Source organism: Podarcis pityusensis (genome assembly GCF_964106645.2).
Source record: "Podarcis pityusensis genome assembly, chromosome: 10".
Classification (NCBI taxonomy): Eukaryota; Metazoa; Chordata; class Lepidosauria; order Squamata; family Lacertidae; genus Podarcis; species Podarcis pityusensis.
The window spans coordinates 49,576,684-49,597,688 of NC_138035.1; positions in this window are offsets into that span (position 1 = coordinate 49,576,684).

Here is a 21,005-nt window from a genome sequence, read left to right on the forward strand (position 1 = left end):
AAGTGGAACCAGATATTAAAAGCAAACTGCAAAGTTGACAACAAACCCTTTTCTCCCCAGTGATCTAAAAATGAATTAAGTTCTTAACCCGAGGTACCACTGTATATTAAAATGCCTATTTGGGAAAATTGCTTTGCAAAACTGCATAACTAAGGCAAAACCACATGCAAACATGAGTACAGTGGGACCTCTGTTTTCGAACGTAATCCGTTCCGGAAGACCGTTCGACTTTCAAAACGTTCAAAAACTGAAGCATTTACTTCCGGAAGCATTTGCTTATGGAAAACTCAAAACAGAAGCCTCATTCCCTGTTTGACTTCTGAGGCATGTTCGAAAACTGAAGCAGTCACTTCCGGGTTTTCAGTGTTCGAAAACCGAAACGTTCGACTTCCGAGACATTTGAAAACCGAGGTACCACTGTATGTTAGGATAAATTTGCTGCTGAATTATTATTTATAAAAATATTTGTATATTTGTATATGCAGTTTACATCAACAAAGACATAAAACCATCATATCTGGCTGGGTATCTAACAGATAATTCAAAATCTGGCTTTCTAATGAATAATTTTCTAATCTAATCAGTTCCTCAGTTTTTGAAAAAATAATAAGAATTCTAGATACAAACAAGCCTGCATGAAAAGTATAAAGGCCCAGATTAATCACATCTGAGGCACATACGGTGTTGTCTAAAAACAGAACACCTTAGAACCCATGGGCTCGGAAAGGATACCTCATACTTGTTTGCTAAATGTTATGCTAGGAAACAGGCCAAGATGTGCCTGAGCATGTATAAGTGTGACTTAATACCATCTTACTCAGCCCAGCTGAGAAGTCATGAGCATAAATGTGATACGTTCCACCATCTAAGCATCTGTGTTTATCTTGGCTCTGCATTTCTGACAGCTAGTGCAGATGGTCAGTAAATATGAATAACGGAGGCAGCTCTGGCCTCAGAATGCCATTGCAACTGGGGCATTTACATGCTCAATATACTTCAGAATTATTATTTTTTTAAAGAAACATAGTAAACAGAAGCAAATTGGTCCCGTCCCCCCGCACCCATTGACTATTGGAGATTGGGTTTGGAAGCATGGCTATCTATATAGAAAGAGATTCTAGTTCTGTAAATGCAATAAACTAGAAATTAAGGCAGGGGGTGATGTCTTGTATACCAATCATGTCCCCCTGAATTTTCTTCCCTTGCAAACGCAGAAACAACAAAAACAAAAACAATTTATTTATTATACACCCCGCCCATCTGGCTGGGTTTCCCCAGTCACTGTGGGGGGCTCCCAACAGAATATTAAAAACACGATAAAACATCAAACATTAAAAACTTCCCTAAACAGGGCTGCCTTCAGATGTCTTCTAAAAAGTCAGGTAGTTGTTTATTTCCTTAACATCTGATGGGAGGGTGTTCCACAGGGTGGGTGCCACTACCAAGAAGGCCCTCTGCCTGGTCCCCTGTAACTTCACTTCTTGCAGGGAGGGAACCGCCAGAAGGCCCTCGGAGCTGGACCTCAGTGTCTGGGCTGAACAATGGGGGTGGAGACGCTCCTTCAGCTAATCTCATTCAATTCTGGTAAGAGCATACAAAGACCCCTGCTTCTGGATGAGACCAAAGATCTAATTCAGTGGTGGTAGGCAGTCTGTGGCCCTTCAGATATCATCGGACCCCCAAATCCCATCAGCCCCAATTACCATGGTCAGTGGTCATGGAGGATGGGAATTTTTAGGGTTGCCATATTTCAAAAAGTGAAAATCCAGACAGAGAAGTTTTGCTCAAAGTTTTTTTTGCAAAATCGCAAATAAATTGGATGTTTTTGAGCTATTTTTGAGGGAAGCTGCTGACAGCAGTTGCCATACGTCCGGATTTTCTGGGATGTTTCAGTGATTTGCATCTGGACACAGCTTCCGACATCCAATTGCCAGTTGTGTCCAGGAAATTCCAGATGTATGATAACCCTAAATTAGTCCAACAACACCTGCACGGCCACAGGTCTAGTCTTTCATTCTGTTCCTATATTGTCCAACCAGATGCCTTTGGGAAACCCAGAGCACTACTGCATTTCTCCCAATCATGCTCCCCAGAAACAAGTATTCAGGTGTATAAGTATTCATCTGAAGAGATCAGATACTAGGATGTCTGTATAGTAGCTGCTGATAGCCGAGGTAAAATACAGCCACCAGGACTTGTAGCAGATCTCTCGGAATGATTCATATTAAGAAGGGAGAAAGTTTGAAAGAGACAGATTCAAAAGAAAAGTCTGCTTCAACCTTATAAGGCCAGAAAATGACATACTTAATAACAGAAGTGATAACAGTTATTACATCTGTAACAGGAGGGCAGTAAAGAGATTTCTCACTCCCAATTGTTTAACCTCCCTTAAATTATATTTAAGAAAGCTGGGAATATCCAGGAGTGGGTTTTTGTGTGTACAGACTGTCAGCTCAATTTAGTTCTGACATCCCTGGACTCATAATTCTTTAATTCTAAGTCAATGCCTTCTGCACTAGGCTCTGATTTTGAAGAACAGGTGTTTAACTTTGCGAATGGTTTCACATATTTGCAAACTAGCAAAAAATGACATCCCCACCTCCATTTCTCTGGGCTAAAGTTGATGCTTCCTCATTCTCGTCTTCTAGAACTTTTATTATCTTCCTGAACTTTCATTATCTTAGGTCCTTACCTTTGAATGCTAAACGATACGTCAACATCAGTCATGAACTGTAAAGCCAAATACCACAACTAATACTTGATAACAGGCCTCCCTGTGTTTGAGTTCCAGTTCTTCCTAAATAGCACGTATTTTGTTGAAGAAGGGCAAGGTGTAGAAAGTGCTCTTAGTTATAGTCAAAAGCTCTGTTCAACTGATATAAAGGTAGGTAAAAGTAAAGGGACCCCTGACCATTAGGTCCAGTCGTGACCGACTCTGGGTTTGCGGCGCTCATCTCGCTTTATTGGCCAAGGGAGCCGGCGTACAGCTTCCGGGTCATGTGGCCAGCATGACTAAGTCGTTTCTGGCGAACCAGAGCAGCGCACAGAAATGCAGTTTACCTTCCCGCTGGAGCAGTACCTATTTATCTACTTGCACTTTGAGGTGCTTTCGAACTGCTAGATTGGCAGGAGCAGGGACCGAGCAACAGGAGCTCACCCGATCGTGGGGATTTGAACTGCCAACCTTCTGATCTGCAAGTCCTAGGCTCTGTGGTTTAACCCACAGCGCTACCTGCGTCCCCCGATATAAAGGTAGATTTTGTTAAAAGGCTTAAATTATAGTGTTGTCTAACCTGGCTCAGCGCTGCTTCATCTGATTCACTTACACAAGATATGCACAAGCCTTCCTTTCTCTTTTTCTCTTCTTATGTATAATTTGTCTGCCATTGAGTTGTTATTTATTTAAGAGAATAAAAATGACTGTAAGGTAGCTGAAATGATATACAAAATCTTGAGGATTAAAGGGGTTGTATATTTGTCCAGATCTCTCTCCTCTCTCTCTCTCTCTCTCTCTCTCTCTCTCTCTCTCTCACACACACACACACACACACACACACACACACACACATACACACCCCACAGACATTTTCTTCTGTCAAACAGCACAATAAATCATTATGCAGCATTGTCCTTTTAATATTAAGTGGTACTGCTGGGTGTCATTTTTTCCTTCAGATGTACCACTAATGAATTTTTGCTTTTTATAAATACAGTTATTGTCTATAATGTTGAACTCTATAAAACATTGTTGTAACTGAGGGGCAGCAACCACACTGAGCATCGACAGATGATTGGGCATATCACTGCAATATAATTGTTACTTCTTGCCATCACAAAGATGAATTCTTGAGATTAAGATTTGGAGTTTAATATGAGCCAAGAAATCAGTTCTTAATAGGGTGTTTTCATGCCTCAAAACTAGCTTGATAAGGAGCAATAAACTCACAAGACTGTTGCCACAGTTTCCCCCACCTATGTGTTATGAGCATTGCAGTGGCCTGTAAAATATTTTGTCATTTTTTAAAAATGGAAACCAAAGAAGATAGAGGATGCAAGCAATCCAGTGTATCCTATTATTGTTCCTATCAGGGCTTCAGCTCTTAAAGAAAAAAGGAACAATATGATCTTCTTTATTAGGCCAGGAAATGTTCAATTTCCTAAAATGAACTTTTGAGCTGACATAGGTGATTTCAAGCCTATAAATATTTGTCAGAAAAGAGGAGGAAAGGTAAAAAGAAATGATACATGTTTCTGGACAAAGAAATGTGATCAGTCACATTTTTATGGATGGTCCAGATGGCATCAGCATCCAAGTATAATTCTCACCTGTTTCCTCAATGTTTTTCCAATGTTTTCCCTGACCATGAAAAATCTGACTTCAACAAACAGTATGAAGAGAATGGGAAATTCCACAGGTATGGATGCTCCTTGTGCTATTTCTGCTTTTCAAACCCTACTGGTTTCTACCATGCGGTGGATTATTTCGTCTTTCAGCCATTGCCAGTCTGATTGGCCCAATCATTAGAGAGTACCTGTTGCCTACTGTATGTTTTTAATTACTCTACAAAGAGGAAAGGGATTTCATTTTCTTAGGGTGAAGGGCGTAATGGGGAGCCATGGAATACTGTGCTTGGGGAAAGAGGCAGACCTCTGAAGAGACCCACTCAACATAGCGGAGTGAAATTTTTACAATCAGGTTGCCAGTGGAAAATCTTAATCATTTTTCAAAAAACACACAGCCAGAGGGAACGTCACACTGTATAACTTTTACTGCCTTAGTTCGAAGGAGGGAACAGTTTCAGGAAATGGCTAAAATGTGGGGTTTCTCTGTGTGGCCAATGGATAATAAATAGTTAAAATACACAACAATGGAGCTGTTATGCTGTGAAAAATGATTCTTTTCCCCATTGCCCTTCCCATTCATTGCAACTAAATCTTACTGTAATATTTTTTGACAGATCCATTCAATTCTTACAATGGAATTGATCTTATACAGATGCATCTTAATAGTAATTCTGATGTGCAGTCAACCCTTTGCTGAGCAAAAAGCTAAGTAATGGCTGCCGTGCTCTAAAGGAAGCTAGCTGGAATCTTTGCCCATTCATTTCAAAGAGGATATGCATTGGCTCATCCAGAGGATGCATTGGCTCATCCCATAAAAAGTAATGCAAAACAGATTAATCCATTTCAGACTTTTAAAAACAACCCATAAAACAGCAATTTAACATGAATTTTACTATATAACAAGACCATTGATCCATAAAATGAAAGCAATAATCAATATACTGTACTATAAAATAAATAAGAAAGTATTTTAGATGATAAACATTTTTTTAAAAAAATCTTACCTGCACTAATGATAGTCATTGTTTGGATGGGGGGCTTTTATCCATTTCCACAGTTACACAATCAATCAATCAATCAATCAATCAGTAGCTGAACTGGGTTCCACACAGTCACAAAAACAAATTAACCAAAAAAGCCTCAAAAACGCAAAGTAAATAGCAAAAACAAAAGCGTCAAACTTAATCCGTTCCAGAAATCCATTTGACTTCTGAAATGTTCAAAACCAAGGCGCGGCTTCTGATTGGTGCAGGTGCCCCAGAAACAATAGCCAACATCAGCATCAGAAATTTGGCTTCCGAAAAACATTCAGAAACTGGAACACTTCCGGGTTTTTGGCGTTTGAGAACCAAGGCGTTGGAGAACCAAGGAACCACTATACCAGCAAGGATAAACATTGTTTTCATTTCCAACTCTGATTGCAACAATTTATTTTTTTAATAATGTGAAACTTTTAAAATTTTCTTATTGTAAAACTTTTGTTGGCATTTAATTAAGACATGTGTGTCTTTGGGGGGAGGGGGGATGGAGGATATTTGCATAGAAATAACTATGGCAAACTGAAATCTTAACTTTAAGCCATTTTAATCACTCTCCCAGACATCATGATAATTACTTCTCGTTGACACATTTGAAGAGCTTCCTTACAGCCACTGAATACGCTCATGCCGATTGAAGTTTTCCCTGGTGAAATGAGATGAGATGTGTGCGATATCTCGAAGTGGGCAAATCATATTTTTCATCGCCACCTAATAATTAGCTGAAATTCATTACTCTGTGTTTGCTCGAGACCTAACAAAATAAGCTTGTAATTACTTGTAGCTTTGGGCAAGGTAAATATTTGATGTGATGCTGGTGAATCGGTTTCTAGTGATATAACGAGTCAGCTGATCAAATCTTTCTTTAGCCTTTAATAGGATTCCAAGCATTAACAACAAAGACAAGGACAAATCTATCTTCCGTTGTCGTTCCACACTGTCAACAGGGGAGTACAAGAGACAAACCTATGGACAAAACAGCTAATAAACCCTCTGGAGAACGGTTCTCAATAGGCCGGTTAAAAAATAGGCAATTGTTTTTTAGCAAGAGATGAAGGGGCTACTCCTATCAACAAGAACTTGGAAGGTTTGTAAGACTGGAACAGAAGGTGTGCAGACTTGTTAAAACAACTTCATTTAAATCTTGAAGGCTTTTCTGTAGAGAGTAAACACTAGGAAAATAAGTTGAGGTTTTGAGAACTCTTGCTTTATCCTTATGTCTCTGGGACATAGGAAGCTGCCTCATACTGAATCAGACCAGAATTGTCAGCACTGGCTTGTGGTTGTTCTGCATGATTTCATACTGCATTCTTCCTCCCTACCTGGAGATGGCAGGGATTGAACCAGGGACCTTTTACATGCCACTGAACAACAGCCCTTTCCCTCCTGTCTCTGTAAATAGTCACAAAAGAATAGAAAAGCCCACGACTGGTTAAATGAACTGGATGGTTTCGGTGTGTGTCAGAGATGCCATCTTCTGGAGAACATTGAGGGGGCCCAATGCAAAGTCCTGATGTCGCTCCACACCCAGTTCTGTGTTCAGCCTCAACAATGGGGGAGACTGGCCCCCTCAAAAGAAATAATATTGAGGAGGCCCAAGAGCCTCGGCTCCCTGGAACTGGTGCCTATGGTGTACATACTTAATAATAATAATAATAATAATAATTTATTATTTATACTCCGCCCATCTGGCTGGGCTTCCCCAGACACTCTGGGTGGCTTCCAAAAAAATATTAAAATACTGTAATACATCAAACATTAAAAGCTTCCCTAAACAGGGCTGCCTTCAGATGTCTTCTAAAAGTCTGATAGTCGTTGTTCTCTTTGACATCTGGTGGGAGGGCGTTCCACAGGGAGGGCGCCACTACCAAGAAGGCCCTCTGCCTGGTTCCCTGTAACTTGGCTTCTTGCAGCGAGGGAACCGCCAGAAGGCCTTCGGTGCTGGACCTCAGTGTCCGGGTAGAACAATGGGGGTGGAGACGCTCCTTCAGGTATACAGGACCGAGGCCGTTTAGGGCTTTAAAGGTCAGCACCAACACTTTGAATTGTGCTTGGAAACGTACTGGGAGCCAATGTAGGTCTTTCAAGGCCGGTGTTATATAGTCTTGGCGGCTGCTCCCAGTCACCAGTCTAGAAGGATATACCTGACAGGGACCACAATGGAGGCTGAAGACTATTAATGATCTCAAACATGTGGGGATTTTCCATACTCAAAAATCTGCTCCTGACATTTGAGAAACATTTATGGTGAGTAGTTTCCTTTCTTGACTTATACAAGTAATATAAGATGCATGAAGCCAAAAGTCTATTGAGCCCATACTTCTCCAATAACAGTTCTTCAAGCAGAGGTCTTCACTATCTCAGTTGCCTGAAGTTTTACACATTAATCCTGCGATTCTACAGTATATGCATATGCAGACTTAGGAAAGGTACATATGGACATTTCTGAAATATTGTATTCGTATTAAAGACGTTAATCATCTCTCTCAGAATGGCATGCTGGCAATTATTTGAGTTCTGTAATGAAGAAGGAGTTTGCCTGTCATGAAGCTGATACCTTATTTTCAAGGAAGTTCAAAAGGAAATCCAGATGTCATTGACATCTGAAAAGGTAATTAAGCAGATGAGTAATTCAGGTGAAGAAGAAGTAATTCAGGTGAAGAAGAAGAGAGTAGCTGTGGATCCAGTACTCCATATCAGGGCTACAAACCCTTGCCAAATGATTCATAGGCAGGCCTTACCCCATGTTTTAATTCATTTCTTCAGGCTAAATTTGTTCTCTTCCATTTTTCTGAGTGTCCTGTCACTTAATTCCTACTCATGAATCATCACACGTTCTTAAGCATACTTTGCAAGGATGGTCTAGTGATAAAGTGCCCCGGTCCCAGAGACAAGTGTTGAGGGAAGAGGCCAGGGGAGTTAAGCATCAGTGTAAGCTCTGCAACAGGGTGAAGAGATGAGGGCACTAAAGCCTTTCCCCCCAATTAGTAGACAAGAGGCAAATTTCACCTGGCCTTGCACATTTTCTAAGTAATTTTTCAATGCAAAGCTAGTTACGGAACAAGAAATCCAGCGGCAGTGGAGCTGTATGTCTTTTGCAGTTGGGATGACAATCTGCCTGCTATGTAGAAGCTGATACTTCTGCAACAGGCTGCTGTCGCTTAGAGAATAATTTCATTCACTTGGAGACAAGGTGGCTGACCTGGAAAGGTTGAGAAAGGTATGAGGATAAGACCTCCAGGAGCATCATAGAGAGGGTCCACACCACTGCTGTCACAGAGGATAAAGATCCAGGCTCTTCAGAATGGTTATAGATGCTACATACTTGCTCCATGTGCAGAGTCAGTGAGAGGAACAGAAAGGGTGGTATCCAACAAAATGGACCCATCACTCCATTAATTTCAGTGAGTCTACTCTGAGTGCGATTTAGTTGGATATAACTCAATGTTCGTTTCCCCCCGGCCTACGATGAAAATGCCAAGCATATGAGACATTTCCAAAAAAATGTTTGCATGCAATACATTATCTCAGGAAACCTCACAACAGGCTTGTATGCTGAAATAACATGAGCACTCTCATATATTCACACACACACACACCATGGTTGTTACAGTAAGTGTCACACTTTTTAAGAGCAACAAAAAGTGATGCCTTGAGTGCCCCCAGAAAAAAAGCACTGGTTTTATAACACTTATAAAAACCAATGAGTTTTATCCACCTGTCTGCCTACTTTAGCTTCTCACAACCCACTTCTAGACACGCCAACTCAGAACTAAGCACTTTTGAGTTCAAGTAAGTAAGTACCTGAAGGATTGTAGCAAAATAGATGTTTATAGTAAGATGCTGTTAAAGGCTTTCCTATCCTGCCCCAAGGCAAATGAACTCTCCTGCATCTTTGACACTTAGAAGTGTGTGATCTTTTTATACCATGGTGGTTTTGCCTTTTCTACTGTTGGGAGATGTGGAAGAGGGACTCCATGCACGCAGAACATTTTTCTTCTCTCTTTTTTTACTGTAGCCAAAGGAAATAGATACGGCAAACAGAAGTTTTAAAAACCAAATTGTGCAACTTCCTCTTTTGTTTTTGTGACAGCTTCAACACAAACTGCTGTCAAGAGTTTACACAAAATACCCCCCCTTTTTTTTTTTGCTGAAGCTGGCCCCCAAACCAAACGGCCAGATTAGCTAAAACAGAATCCACACTTGCCTGCTTTGCTACGAGAAATCTAAAGTCAATCTTTGTATATCTTTAATGTTTCCTTTCAAGGGAGGAAAATAATTACAGATGTTCGTTTCCATTCTTAAAATAGTCAGTCTTCATTATTTAGTTCCGTGGTGACATGCATTATATTTAAAATGCGATGAGATGTGCATTTACTAGCAAGCAGTCTTCGTAATCAGCATGATAGTTACTCTGGCAAGACAAGTGCTTATGAAGTATGGCATTGCTGTCGGCAAAACTATTTATCTGCATGACACCGTGTGTCACTTTTGAACTTCGACTTGACACCCTTAAAATTACATTTTCATCAATCTGAAAGATCAAGCTTCTTGTGCTGACTCACTTGGGTCAACATTTTGCAAGCGACTGGATTTACCACTTGAACCATAAACCCTTTGTGAATAATTTTGTGCATTGATGTCTGATAGCCTAGGGCACAGATCATGGTTTCGGAGGCAAAGAAGAGATGTCAAAGCAAAATTATCTCCCTTTCTGCATACAGGATGACTTATCCCAAAGAGATTCCTCGTATGGTTGATTTCAGCACACTTGCCGAAGAATTGCATTTGTTGAATTTTAGTCACAGTAAACATCATAGCGGGAACATTTCCATATCACATCAATCTTATTTTTTAGTACTTTGGCCATAATTCAAAAAACCTCAAGCTGTCTCGGTTACCCAAAGGACTTAATTGATACCAGAGATAATTTTTCAGTGAGGAAGTTTCAGGACTGATTCCCAGGTAGCACTGTTTATAGGCTTGGTTGCGACTAGAATTTCAGATGAGGAATCAAAATATAAACTGGTGATTAGTGAGTTTCATCTGTCTCAAGACCCGCTGCTTAAAGATGGATGAGAAGTAAGGCAAAGCTGGATATTTGATCTTGAAAACCCTAGTACCAGACACATCTTGGTTACATATCAGCAATGCTGTGTAGAAGTTGAGACATAAGTTTTTGCTGTAGGTACTGCTTTGAACACATTGTTTCCAAACTAGAATGATGCTCTTAAGCAACCTCACAGGACCTCAGAAGGATACGTAAAGTGCAATGATGTTGGACCTGCATCTGATCCTCCTCATCTGGGAATTAACAGATGATGGGCAGGGATTTGACTTCTTCCTCACCATCCAACTCCAACCAAAGAGCAGCCAAACCAACAATAAATCCTCTAAATGACAAGGAGCTAGAGGAAGCTGTTGGGATTTCAGTTCCCACCAGCTGTGAGGAAGCAGCTACATTGTTTACATCATGTGATGCCTCTGAGCGTGAGACAGGAAGTCTCAGCCAGTTCTCAGTGTTCTCAGTGTAACCGGGTGGAGTTACTGAGTGATGTTTTTTCCGCTTCTGGACAGAAGCAGAGTCGAGTCATAGACTCTCATGCTGTACTGCTCAGGAGAGCAGACATGATTTGTACAGTCTTAATAAAGTAGCAGGAGACTACGGACTGTTCTCTTTCTTCCGTGATGCGGTGCCAGGAGAAAGTGAGTGTGCTTCTCTCACAAGGGAGGGGTCACTTATTAACGCTCTCTCTGGACTGACAGAGGATTCCAGCCAGAGAGTGACCTCCGGAGAAATGCCCCGGCGTCCCGGGAGGCCTGGCACCGTTCCTGGGTGGGCGTTTTTCCAACAAGTGGTAGCAGAGGATGGTTTTGATCCATCGACCTCTGGGTTATGGGCCCAGCACGCTTCCACTGCACCACTGGTGGGGCGTCCCAACACCATGTGCCCCTGCTGGTTATTTCAAGAGAGATGGGAAAGGGAGCAGGGGTCTTGATGTCCTGCAGGTACAAACATTCTATAGTAGGAAGCCTTCTCAAATCATTCAGGTTTCTAAAGCATGTGAGGAGCCTACACAAAAGTGTAAAAGGCCTCCAACTTCAGAACTTACTCTTTCAATTTGTGATTGTGCAAGGGGTGACAGAGCTAGCAGTGGCATGGCGTGCGGGGTGCCACAGGAGCAGTTGCTGCAGGCGCAAAATTGTTAGGGAGTGCAAAATTTCAACATCTGCTGCTGCCTCAATACAGCTTCTGTCGCTGGGCTCTGTTGAAAATGACATTTCTATTCAAACCAGGAAGTTACCTTTCCAGACTATGGAATTACTTTTCTTATCTCTGCAGCTGAAATCTCCTGGGTGACGTAGACACCATTAGGCAGTTGAATTCACATACGTACTCCATCCATTTCCCTCCATCCTGTCCACCTCCTCTATCCGGCCTCAGTTGCTGGCAACCCACCCTATGCCACTGGGAGCTAGTACGTTCATCCCCACTCTGCTTTGCCTCATGAGGGATAAGAATGCCAGAAAAGGCCTATATTTTCAAATAAGTGGTTATGGGAATGGCATCCATTTCAGGAAAAATGGAGTGACCGGCCAATCAGAGCTGGTGGGAGAGGAAAGCTCCCCACAAAGGAGATATTCTTTTAGTTTAAACCCATTGTGGGAAAACAGAAGAGCCATCTGCTGAACTCCTAGAAGAGGAACATTCTTAACATAACATAGAATTAACTGATGGCAATTTGTTGGATATATTTATTGCCCTTGGTTTTTCAGAAAAGGATGCTGCATATTTAATAAAGGATAACTCATTTTAGCTGTCTTTTGGTTATGAATGTCTAAGGGTTTAGAGAAAGGTAATATGATAACATTTGTTTTCCAATGTAGTTTGAGACCCTGCTATCCGGGCTTTCTAATTCTGAAAGATAGCATGAAGTGAAACACAACAGAAAAGGAAAGCAATGTTAAGGAACATGGATATGATGGGATGGATGACCACTAATGACCATTCTTGTTCAGTCATAGAATCATAGAATCATAGAGTTGGAAGAGACCACAAGGGCCATCGAGTCCAACCCCCTGCCAAGCAGGAAACACCATCAGAGCACTCCTGACATATGGTTGTCAAGCCTCTGCTTAAAGACCTCCAAAGAAGGAGACTCCACCACACTCCTTGGCAGCAAATTCCACTGTCGAACAGCTCTTACTGTCAGGAAGTTCTTCCTAATGTTTAGGTGGAATCTTCTTTCTTGTAGTTTGGATCCATTGCTCCGTGTCCGCTTCTCTGGAGCAGCAGAAAACAACCTTTCTCCCTCCTCTAGGTGACATCCTTTTATATATTTGAACATGGCTATCATATCACCCCTTAACCTCCTCTTCTCCAGGCTAAACATGCCCAGCTCCCTTAGCCGTTCCTCATAAGGCATCGTTTCCAGGCCTTTGACCATTTTGGTTGCCCTCCTCTGGACACGTTCCAGTTTGTCAGTGTCCTTCTTGAACTGTAGTGCCCAGAACTGGACACAGTACTCCAGGTGAGGTCTGACCAGAGCAGAATACAGTGGCACTATTACTTCCCTTGATCTAGATGGTATACTCCTATTGATGCAGCCCAGAATTGCATTGGCTTTTTTAGCTGCCGTGTCACACTGTTGGCTCATGTCAAGTTTGTGGTCAACCAAGACTCCTAGATCCTTTTCACATGTACTGCTCTCAAGCCAGGTGTCCCCCATCTTGTATTTGTGCCTCTCATTTTTTTTGCCCAAGTGCAATACTTTACATTTCTCCCTGTTAAAATTCATCTTGTTTGTTTTGGCCCAGTTCTCTAATCTGTCAAGGTCATTTTGAAGTGTGATCCTGTCCTCTGGGGTGTTAGCCACCCCTCCCAGTTTGGTGTCATCTGCAAATTTGATCAGGATGCCCTTGAGTCCATCATCCAAGTCATTGATAAAGATGTTGAATAAGACATCTCTTATTCAAGTCATTAGCCCAAGTCATTAGAATCAAGATAGAGTGCTACTTATTGCAAATATTTAAATAAATATTACTACTGGAGAATTACAAGAAGTATTGAAGTATTACAAGAAATAAATAATTCAATGCACAGCCCAAGTTCCCTCATGAGATATGAATATATCTTTTTCATAGAGGTATGTAATGTGTGTATGTAGATAGACATCATCATCATCACCATCATCATCATCATCCTTTAAAATTCCCAGAACATGGAGTACAAGGGGCCCAAAAGGGGGCATAACTAGCAAACCAACTGAAAAAAGACATTTATAGCTCAGTTGATAGCGTAAGAGACTCTTAATCTCAGGGATGTGGGTTCAAGCCCCACATTGGGCAAAAGATTCCTGCATTGCAGAGGGTTGGACTTGAAGACCTTGTGGCTCCTTCTACAATTCTATGATTCCATAATTCTATGAAAAGACACTTACAGCCACTGGCTGGAGCAGATGGGATCAGGCCTGAAGCCATACTGGAATGTAATCAAACATGCCTGAAGCTGTGCACCACCTTCTCAAGAACCTTGCTCCAAAGGGACATACCTGCCAATAAGTGATAGTAGAAAGTTCCCCATGTGCTCATGGAGTTTTGCTATTCCATAGCCAGGGCTAGTAGGCCAGGGTCTCTTAGCATTAGCGATGGATAGATGTTAGTTTTGGGTTCTCATTTTCCCAATATGAAGTTCAGTTCTCCACAGTTCCCACATGAACTTTAAAACTGATTTCATTAATTCATGAAAATTGATCAGCATCTAAATGCAAATTTATCCAAATAGACACCTATTTGTATACCATTTGTCAGGGGTTCAGGAGCAGAGGCAAGGGCAAGGGAGGAAACAGAGAGCGAGGGGGAGGAGGCAGAAGAAAAGATGAGTGATGACGACGACCCGAGATCTCCGAGTCTTTCCAGTGAATCAGAAGATTCACAGAAAGGAGCACCAGTGGCCAGGGCAAGGGGGGAGCCTAGGGGGACACCCCAGGAAGATAGAGCCAGAGGGGACTCAGAGGGGAGCAGTTGGAAATCGGGACCAGCGTCACCGCCAGAGAGCAGGGAAGAGGAAGGGCGCCAGGGATCAAGCGCTGGCAGCTCACAACAGGGGGGAGGGCACGAGTCAGGAGTGGCCACACCTCCATCGGGGAGCGAAGAAACGGTCAGACGGAAGGTGGAAGGTTGGGCGCGCGCGACAAGTTCAAATGCACAGGAAGGTGGCGCAGTAGGCAGCCCGGAAAGGGAGCCAGGTCCTAAAGCCCGCCGAAAGGAGGGAGAAGAGTCAGGGGGGTCAGCGTCAGCGTCAGAGGAATCCCGGAAGGAAGAGACCCCGGGGGGCAGAGGGACCCAGAGAAGAACAGTCAGGCGGAAAAGGTGGAGCAAGGCTAGGATATTAAGTTGGTGTACAAGGGGCGGAGACTCAGATGGAGCTTCGCCGATCTAACCATTAGACGTAGGGTTGCACGCAGCAGCTTGAGAATGGAAACTGTAACTCAATAAAGACTTTTATTTAATGATCGCTGGCTAGCGTGATCCTCTGTGAGCTAGGATCTGGAAGCAACTCTGACACCATTTTTCCTAATAGGCATGTTTCTGCAAGGCAATTTCTCCTGAAATAATGTATTTTTAATGCTTGCATACAATTTTCCCTAATACACAGGTTTTTGCAAAGCCATTTCCCCTAAAATAATGCATTTTAAATGGTATTTTTACAAACAAACAAAAAGTACTTTCATGGACACTTTGCCCCAGTATCTGCATGGCTGGAGAACTGCATTGCAAAATCTGGGAAAAGATGCAAATTTCGAAGGATACCTATGTTTCCATTCTCATATTGTTGCACCCTCAAATGTGCATGGCATCAGATTCTTCCCCCTGCTCCCATCCTTACTTAGAATCAGGAAAAGGTCTTTCCAAATTGCCTGGAAATGATACGTGTTTAGAGAGGAAGGGTGGGGGGGAATAAAGATTGCAGATCAGCTTTCGTGGAAGCTAAACATTAATGCTGAAGATGGTTCAAGGAAATGAGGAACAGTAATTCAGTTTTAATGTTTTAGTAAGCTGCCACTTAATAAATATATTATCATTGCATACTTTTTTATATTGTGATCAATCTGAGTGAAAATTGCTTTTATGATGGTCATCAACATTCCATCCCCCGGAACAGCAAACATGCTGAGCATATATTCTTTCTTTTATAAATATTAACGGATGCAATATAGCTTATCAAAAAATAATTTGATCATCTTTGTGCGTGGTAAATCATAGTAATAACTTTGGATACTATATTCTGAGTATGAACATTCAGCTTGAAAAATTGTTGTCTCGCTCAGTTCATCCCCTCTCCACCCACCCATGTAGAGAGAGCTTTGCTATCTATGCTATAAATATATGTCCTGAATTGTTGCCATATAATTAAATAATTACCATTAATTTAATTAGGCTACTTTTATATCCAGACCTTCGACTCCCAGAAGTGCTTTGAAAATTGTTGGCTTGTTTCTCTCTCTCTCTCTCTCTGTGTGTGTGTGTGCGCGCGTGCTAAATTACTTTCATAATGGTTGCTATTTTCATTAGTGGTCATTAGTCTAGCAACCCTTTCTGTTTCTAAAAAGAAATTCAAGCACATTAGTGCTTTCTCTTATTTCCTATGGATGTGCCTGGTGAGAGTATAGTTAGCCTCTGTGAGAAGAAGAAGAAGAGGAGGAGGAGGAGGAGGAGTTTGGATTTGATATCCCGCTTTATCACTACCCGAAGGAGTCTCAAAGCGGCTAACATTCTCCTTTCCCTTCCTCCCCCACAACAAACACTCTGGGAGGTGAGTGAGGCTGAGAGACCTCAGAGAAGTGTGACTGGCCCAAGGTCACCCAGCAGCTGCATGTGGAGGAGCGGAGACACGAACCCAGTTCCCCAGATTACGAGTCCACTGCTCTTAACCACTACACCACACTGGCTCTCACCTCACAATACACGCCCACCCTCACAATATCTAAAACAACTGTAGTAAAAGCACACCAGATCTGGCCGGTTAGAAATGGGTGGTTATTTTTGTTTGCAGCGTGCACAAATGACAGAAGAAATGAACTCAAGGGAAAGGGGATCCTAGGGCTCACTAATGGAAGGGCAAGTTACTTATCCTCTTTCAGACTATTCCTCCCTAGGGGCGTAGGGAGGGGGGTGCTGGGGGTGCAGTCCACCCCGGGTGTCATCCCTGAGGGGGCGACAAAAAGGCACACCACGGGGGGGGCGACACTTACCGCAAAGCCTGGCCTGCAGCGTGCCTAAGCCACGTTCTCTCCTGGGAGTGACGCGGTGGCTCAGGTCCACATGCTAAGCAAAGCAGCAGCATGGGGCTTGTGTGCGCCAGGTGGACTGCGTGCCCCCCTGGGTGGATTGTCATGATGCCCTCATGTACGGATCACCCTGCTTCCCCTGGGGCGAATCACCCTACCCCTGCCGCTGTGGGTGCCGGAGCAGCTAGCTACACCCCTGTGCCCCCCCCCCATAGTCTGGCCTGGAGGCAGTGGCAGACCTACATTTTGGGGGCCCTGCAGTTTTAACTGTGGAGGGGGGCTTCACAACCAGCAACAAGGTCTGAGTAACCACTATTATCTTCTTCGATGGGGACATAAAACTGTTGAGTCAAAAACCCTTTCAGTTTGCATCTCTTTAAAATATTCCTCTTACTATTCCACGATTAAAGAAAAGAAATTTGAAGCCATGTTATAGTCAAAAGGCATATAAAAGTATTTCCTTTCATTATTGACTAGCTATTCAGCATTTTCACGTGTTCATTTCCCAATCCAAATATATTACTAAGAGAAGAGATATGGGGAATAGTATAATATAAGGGAAATGGGAGTTGGATTTAGCAGATTGAAATGAAAAAAAGTGTATGTAGGGGAGATGCATTTTAAACATTGTGCAACAGCCATGTTTCTTTTCCTTGCTTCTTTGTCAATAGTAGCTTGCAATCACTGTATAGATCATTTATTGCTACCTGCGACCACTGAAATGCATATCTTTAATACGCAATCATCAAAGCAACCCCAGCCAATCCTGATCTTTCTTATGTGCACTAAAACTTTGTTTCCCGAACTTGACATGTACAACAGCATTCTTGTTTCAGTTACTATGTCTCCATCAGTGTCGGCTGACAGCTACTTTACAAAGATACAGCCCAATGGGTAATAGGGTGATATGGTGTCCTGAGCAAGGGCAAAATTTGGTGCACCACCTAAATATTTCTTATTTCCACAATTCTGCCTTCCATTCTGCACATGCTCTCAAGTGCACAGTGTAATAGTTGTGACAACTCTACTGCCCGCCTGACCAGGGCCTAACTTTGAGTAGGTACTTACGATATATAAATATAGGCAGTGCTTTTTTTCCTGGGTGTACTCAAAGGTACACAGTACTGGCACCTTTTTTCTGGAAGTTGGTTTTTTCTGGAAGTGTTGGTTAAAAGTATAGCACTTACTGTAACAACTTCATGGTGAGTACCGGCACCGTTTTTTCCAAAATAAGAGCACTGAATATAGGTATTACTTACTACTACTATTATTATCCCCTTCAGCTCAGTGCCATGTGCAGGAGAACTGCCCACACTGCCCACACTCTGGCACTGAGCCCAGTGTTCATCGCAATGGAAATGTTATGAGCCCCTAGAAAACAGAGTGTCATCTATTTTAAAAGCAGTGGGTCAGAGGCATAGCTACATGCTCCTAAGGTGGTCAAGTATCTCTGCTCTTGTTTCGTGATTCTCCTGTATTTTGCATTGGGGGAGGGGGGTTAATAAAAGTCAGTAATGCTGTCATTGAATAATAGAATGCAGACTAATTTCTCATTGTCATCAGATACATAGCCATGGGCTGATTATAATTATAGAGTAGAATACAAAGAAACATCCTCATAATGAGTTTTGGCTACAGCTGAATTAAAAGAGCACCTCTACTTGGTAATGAGGTTCCCTGAGTTCACTAGCTAAAACCTTGACACTTGGTCATGACACTTTGATATTTAGAGAAATTTGGGCCCTGTATATGGGGGGGGGGGGGTAAAGCTCCTTCCACTTTTGTAACAATAACTTTTCTTAATTAGTCAAGATCAGTTTGATGGTGTAACAGTTGCCATTTCTATGAATAAAGAATGTTATTGCTAAGCAATATGGCTGTGCACCAGATCTTGCCAAATCACAGATAACGAACTGAACTGGGCCAGTTTGTGTCAACATATCTTGGGTGGGGCAGGAAGGAAGGAGGAGGAGGACAGATCTGCTTCACCAACACACTGGTGAAGCTGTGTCCAGGATTGAACTCTCAGCCCCCCAAATGCTGACTGGAAAATTCAGTCTTGCTCTCTGCATGGGTCTACTTTACCAGTGAGTTCCCCTCAGTAGCAGCAAGCAGGGCTGAAGGCTACTTCTCCTTCTGCACAGACAGATGGGCATCAAAGCTCTTGTGTCATAGGAAAGCCTTAGAACAGGGATGTTGAACCGGCCGATTGCGATTACCAGTCGATCACGGGGTGTCTGTGGTCGATCAGGGTCAATCGCATTATCCTGATTGATCCCCCCCCCAAAGAAAAAAGCTCAACAACTTTGACTCATCCTCCCCCCAAAAAACTCAACAACTTTGGTGAAGCCTCCCCTAAAAAGGGTCATCACTTCTGGTCAATTCAATGGTAGATCACTGCCAGTTTATTTATACTAGGAATAGATCGCTGTCTCTTGGAAGTTGAACGTGCCTGCCTTAGAAGAAGTTAAATCTAAGGCACCTTGAAGATCAGAATCTCAAATGCCACAAATGTCAGTCTCAAGACTCTCCTATTTGGTTATGGGAAGCCACTGACTGACAGTCATAGAATCATAGAGGTGGAAAGGACCCAGGGGCAATAAGTTCATGCTAATACGGTTTATGTTATTAAGTCTACAATGGCGTTGTCTTGACACCTGTGGCAAGACTTATTTCACTAATGTGTCTCTGCTGTGTGGTCTATTGCTGCCTGTATCTCTTGCATCCCTTTGAATTAATCATCATTTCCCTGGAAGAGTCTAGGTTGCTTATGTGTCAAGGGAACTTGATGAGAGCAGCAGGTGCCTGGGAGAGACATTCATTCATTTCCCCAGTTGAATCCATGCTGTAGAATATCTACTTTGGGTCTTCTCATTTCTTCTGTTGTATTGATCATAACTTTTTAAAGGTCTCTTGTAAGACCTTTAGGGTGGGGTGTCCTTATCTGAACACTGGCTGGAGCAGATGGTATTGCAAGCTGAAGGAACAACTAGTTATGACAATTTCATGCTTCCATTTACAATATATATTTTCATGCAAAGTATAAGGAAAAAGCAATATAAGATCACACACTGGCCATGTAAGAGAAAACGATGAAACTATATGCTCTAGGAATTTGCCCTATAATCAACCATCCTATCAGTTAAATGTGGCTGAGTTTTAATGGCCCTGAGAGAACTCACAGTAGTCTGTACCTTTAACAGAGCATTTAAGCAGTCAAACCGTGACCTTGCGGAATCAGTTTGTTGGAGAGAAAAGTGTTGTTGTTTTTTCCATTGAGGCAGAATTAACATCTTCCCACCCCCCAACTCCATGAACTCATGCTATGAGAAAGCTTAGTAGTTTGCAAATAGTTTTTCAATGTCACATTCCGGTTACAGTGTTATAGAACAAAACTAATTGCTGTCTGTAGTGAATGCAATTCTATTCACAGCAAGATAAATTGGATTTCTAAACTGAGATTTCCATTGTGTTACCTCCATGTATCACGAGAGTTATCCTGATGTGCGCGGCAGTGGGTCTGCTTACTTATACGGTGAGATACAGCTTTATGCTGAATCCATCATCTTGCTGTGGGCTCTAGGGAGACCAAAAGAAAGCCCTAAGTTTAATTGTAGACTGCCATCTATTGGAGGGGGTTAATGAGGACATTGGCCATTCAATACCTGACTGATTGTCTAACAGAGGCAGAAAAACATAGGAGATAGGAAAATATCCCAAGCCGTCCATTTAGTTGCTGAATTTCAGCTATTGGGGGATTTGGACTATTTGCAGAGATTCTGTCCACTGCAGAACAGCATATGCATTTCAGTGCATCTGTTCCTTTCAGTGAATAAAGAGAGAGAGAAATCTTCAGCTTGGCTGCTTTTAAACAGCAATACCCAGCTGAAAAGTAAAACATTAGATGCTACGGCTTGATTTTTTTCCAGAGGTCAATTAATTATTTGCACATTGCCTATCTATTGTTTTTACAGCCTATGCTACTTGAGGGTGCTTCCTTCCAGGAAAGTTTACAGACAGAGCAATCCTATACAGTGGTACCTCGGGTTAAGTACTTAATTCGTTCCGGAGGTCCGTTCTTAACCTGAAACTGTTCTTAACCTGAAGCACCACTTTAGCTAATGGGGCCTCCCGCTGCTGTGCGATTTCTGTTCTCATCCTGAAGTAAAGTTCTTAACCAAGGTACTATTTCTGGGTTAGCGGAGTCTGTAACCTGAAGCGTATGTAACCTGAAGCGTATGTAACCCAAGGTACCACTGTACATATTTTCTCAGAACCATAGAGTTGGAAGGGACCCTGAGGATCATCTAGTCCAACCTGAATATACAACAGT